The sequence below is a fragment of the Nicotiana tabacum genome, chromosome 12 (assembly GCF_000715075.1).
Source record: "Nicotiana tabacum cultivar K326 chromosome 12, ASM71507v2, whole genome shotgun sequence".
In the NCBI taxonomy this organism is placed as follows: Eukaryota; Viridiplantae; Streptophyta; class Magnoliopsida; order Solanales; family Solanaceae; genus Nicotiana; species Nicotiana tabacum.
The window spans coordinates 75321566-75326936 of NC_134091.1; positions in this window are offsets into that span (position 1 = coordinate 75321566).

Below are 5371 nucleotides of genomic sequence, written 5' to 3' on the forward strand. Positions count from 1 at the left end.
TAGAATACCAGTGCTGCTGACAGACCGAATAGTGCGAGAGTTCATGATTTTATTAATCTAGACCCTCCAGTGTTTACCAGATCAAACCCTAAGGAGGACTCGCGGACTTTTATTGATCAGGTTCATCGTACACTGCGGGTTATGCACACTAGTGATACTGAGGCAGTAGAGTTGGCTTCTTATCGGTTATGGGAGTTAGCGATTTTCTGGTATGACTGTAGGGAGAGATCCAGGGGTCCGAACACTCCTCAAGATGTGTGGAATGAATTTTCTATGGCCTTCTTCGTCACTACTTGCCAATTGAGATACGGCGAGATAGAGCTAATCAGTGCTGGAACCTTTGACAAGGTAATATAAGTGTGCGAGAGTATAGTAAGCAATTTAATTCTTTAGCAAGGCATGCTCCCCATATGGTGGCTGATATGAGCAATAGGATGCACCAGTTCATGAACGGGTTGGGACCACATTTGATCACTGAGTGCACCACAGCCTCCTTGGTAGAGGGCATGGATATTTCCCGTATTCAGGCATATACCCAGACACTAGAGGATCGCAAGCGATATCAAATGGCAGATAAAGAGCAGGATAGGGGCCAACATAAGAGGGCGAGATTCGCAGGGTATTCTAGTGACTTCAGAAGTAGTTTCAGGCCCCAGTCTTCGAGGATTTCGGCGCCACCTGTAGCTAGTATTCCTTCACATAATCAGAGGCTTCGGTATGATCGATCTATCTATTCTGGTCCAGGGTAGAGTTCACGGGCATCAGGCTCACAATATCATAGGGATACTAGTCAGACGAGACCCCCAGCACCCCGTTGTGATCAGTGCAGTAAGGCCCACATTGGACTGTGCTGTCGAGGTTCCTATGCCTGCTATTTTTGCTGACATCCTGGCTATATGCTGCGGGATTGTCCTATCAGAAGAGATGGTGGTATGGCTCAGCCGACTGAATCTGTGTCTGGTTCTTCCTTATTAGTTCGACCTCCAACACGGGGTTTTCAGTAGTCGATGGGTCGTGGTAGAGGTAGAGGTGCAGTGTCGAGGTCGAGCGGTACTCAAAATCAAACCTATGCTCTCGCAGGTCGATAGGATCTCGAGTCATCTTCGGATGTTGTTATAGGTATATTGTTAGTGTTTTCTTATGATTATATGCAATTATTGATCTGGGATCTACATTATCATATGTTGCACCCTTTGTAGCTAATAAGTTTGGCGTTGAACCTGAATTTATAAGTAAATCACTTGCGGTATCCACTCCGATAGGAGATTCTGTGATTGCTAGAATAGTATATGGAGGCTGCACAGTGATGATTTGTAGTCGTCAAACCTCGGCGAAACTATTTGAGTTAGAAATGGTTGATTTCAATATGATAATGGGAATAGATTGGTTGGCATCATGTTATGCAAACATTGATTGTCGTACGAAGATGGTTAGGTTTCTGTTTCCCGGTGAACCCATCATTGAATGGAAGGGGAACATTACTACGCCGGAAGGTATGTTTATTTCCTATCTTAATGCAAGGAAAATAATCTCGAAAAGTTACATTTACTATCTCGTTCATGTTAGAGATGCGGAGTCAAAGCTACCTACTCTACAATCAGTTCCCGTCGACAATGAATTTCTAGATGTTTTCCAAGATGAACTCCTAGGCCTTCCTGCTGAAAGGGAGATTGAATTTAGCATTGATGTGTTGCCTGACACTTAGCCGATCTCTATCCCTCCGTACAGGATGGCCCCGGCAGAGTTGCGAGAGTTGAAGGCGCAGTTGAAAGAGTTGTTGGATAAGGGCTTCATTTGGCCTAGCACTTCACCTTGGGGTGCGCCAGTCTTGTTCGTGCGGAAAAAATGGGTCGTTAAGTATGTGTATCAATTATCGACAGTTGAATAAGGTTAATATAAAGAACAAGTATCCATGTCCGAGGATTGACTGTCACGCCCCAAACCTGGGGGCGTAGCTGGCACCCGATGTCGTACTGGCCCGAGCAAAACACTATGTAACTCATGATCGTTCGACCAGTACATAAGTCGAGTTGGCTAAACTCATTCTTTCTATGACCATCATGGCCACCACTTGTAATGCATAACTTTAAGTGGGCAAACGTTGTATCAGCGATACATCGTACTTAAAACATGAATACGCATGGGCCGTCAAGGCTGTACATAATGAACTTGTGTCTACAAAGCCTCTAAGAGTAATTGACATCAAATGGGATAGGGCCCCAGCCTACCCATAAGTCTGTGGCAAAACTCTGATACGATGACTTATAAACTCGGCTGCACTCCGAATGAAGTGGAGTCTTACTATTCCTTCACTGAATGCTAACCTCATATACTATGAGGGCTCGTCAAACTTATTACCTACACCTGCAGGAATGAATCAAATGTCCACAATGAAAAGGACATCAGTACGAATAATGTACCGAGTATGTAAGGCATGAAATCAGTATATAAATGGCATAAAAGAAACATGGAGTAAAGGACTCAACTTGTAAGTCTGGATAGCTCTGTGAATCATAAAATATTTATAATGGCATGCATATGCATATAAATGTCATATATTGCATAGGTCTATGCATACATAACATCATCAAGCCTCTAAAGGTATCCCATCATATCATCTCAGCCTCTGTGGATGAAATCATAACGTATACCAACTGATCAAGTGGTGGTACGTATATAACGTCGTAATCTTTCCCCATGCCCCATATATATATATATATATATATATATATATATATATATATATATATATATATATATATATATATATATATATATATATATATATATATATATATATGCGTATTTAATGCCATCTGGTCATGGGTCAATGTACATGTATAATTGAATGCAATGCATAATGAAGTAAGTCAATAAAATCTCTCGGGATGTCATACGATCAATATGCCTTCGGTTAATATCACGAAATAAACTTTACCAACTTACGTATTTTCTAAGACACCTAGTACTTCTATGAATAGAGTCATTTATGAAAGTTGCACGTTTGGTCATTTCGTTTGTATTATATGGATCATGCCAAAAGGAGATAAGGGATAGCCTTAACATACCTTAATTGCTCATAGATCTTGTACAAGGTCATAGATGAAGAATTAATCTTGGATAAAGAATTATCCTCAAAGTGAGAACGTTGCTGCCAACGCTTCCTTAGAAAAAATAACTTATTCTCAAGATCAAAGTATGAATTTTCCAAAATAAAAGAATGAACTCCTAACTAAAAGTGTTGCTATATTTCGTTGGTACAAAAGAAAAGATCGAGAAAGACATAGAGTTGCTTAGCTTATATATACAAACATGAAGCTATCTTTATCATGAAGTAACTTCATCCAAAAAGATATAACAAGTATAAAAACTCTTCTGTGGCCACTCCCCCTTTAAGTATACATATACAAAGATAGTACATTGAATAGGCGGTGTGTGATTAAATAAAGAGAGAAACTTAATCTTCTTATCCAATAATTTGAAATAATATACTATGACATACCTAGAAGGGTTAAAGAAAATAATCATTTTGTCTTCATCCTAACATAGGACTTTAAAAATATTCAATTACTAATAAATCATGGGCATTTTATTAGGTTAATACGTACACTAATATTTCATAGAGACGTGAAGATTATGACATTGGTAAAATATTATATCAAATTCTAATATTTTCCATCTAACTCAAAAGTCCAAATATTTGTACTATTAACTCTCAAAATGGATAAAGATAACTTTTATTATGAGAAAATAACTTCTTCTTTATAACAAAAAAAATCTCATTTATAAACTTTCACATATCAAGTGTATAATTTAAAACATATCCGAAAATAGTAATAATAGTAACTATCCAAAATTATACTTGATATTTATATATGTATATATCCTTAGTTCTTTTCTAGAAAGTCACCTAAATAAAGGATCACAACTAATCTTTCTTAGTAGGCCGTGAGGTACACCCCACTTATACACTTCAATGCTTAGCAAGCATACTCATCCCAAACTGTGACACCACCAGATTATATACATATATTAGTCACATTTTACTTTAGTTGTCATGGTCCCACGTGGACAAAACAATTCTTGTACTTATCCACTTATAACTAATTCTATATTCTCCAACTTTATACCAACATTTAACCAATTATTCACACAATAATTTCTAGGTCTCTTTTCACTTAAATACTAATATACTTCATATGTCTTACTATTATAGTGATGTAGTATAGCACCAGTCCATAAATACGGAGTATTATAGCTTGAAATATTTTTTCATCCCACAATGTCAAATTTCGACGAAACTCATTTTCTTCGATTCTTTTACCCTCTAACCTTCGTGACTTTACTTAGCACTTGTTATAAATAGCATAAATACTTATAACCTCAGAAAATAATCTTGTCCTTGAACGTATGTCAATTATCTTACGACAAATCCAACGTACAAAAGTACGGGATGTAACATCCTTCCCACCTTTAGAAACATCCGTCCTCGAATGTTAACTCTTAGAGACTTTCGAAAATTTTGCAGAGTCTCCTTTGCAAACTAAACTAAAACCCAACCTCTATCTGATGTCTGGACTATTCACAACCTTGTGCACTTGAGTATCTCGTACCTTCTTCACCTTTACCTAACTTACCTTTCAATCTCGCATCGTACCTTCTGTCACTTTCATAACCTCCCTTCCACATAGGTGAGAATTACATCCACGCCTTAAAGCTCTATTGCGATACATGCACCTCTGGTGCATACAAAATCCGGCGAATGATTCATACTGACTTCTTACGACTCAGCTCCATGGCACGATCTGGAAATAAAAGAAGGGTAACATTTCCTAAATGCCCTATAGCCTATCAATTATAAATGTGACGCGCAACATACCCATAAGTGAGACTCTACTAGGCACGACATTGTAGACTCCCTAGGACAGAACCTGGCTCTGATACCACTTTTGTCATGCCCCAAACCTTGGGGGCGTAGCTGGTACCCAATGTCTCTCGGGACGACATACGATCAATATGCCTTCGGTTAATATCACAAAATTAACTTTATCAACTTACGTATTTTCTAAGACCCCTAGTACTTCTATGAATAGAGTCATTTATGAACCCACGTGGAAGGGTTAAACAAAATAATCATTTTGTCTTCATCCTAATATAGGACTTTGGTAATATTCAATTACTAATAAATCATGGTCATTTTATAAGGTTAATACATACCCAAATATTTCATAGAGACGTGAAGATTATGACATTGGTAAAAAATTATTTCAAATTCTAATATTTCCCATCTAACCTCAAAAGTCCAATTTTTTCTGCTATTAATTCTCAAAATGGGTAAATATAACTTTTATTATAAGAAAATAATTTCTAT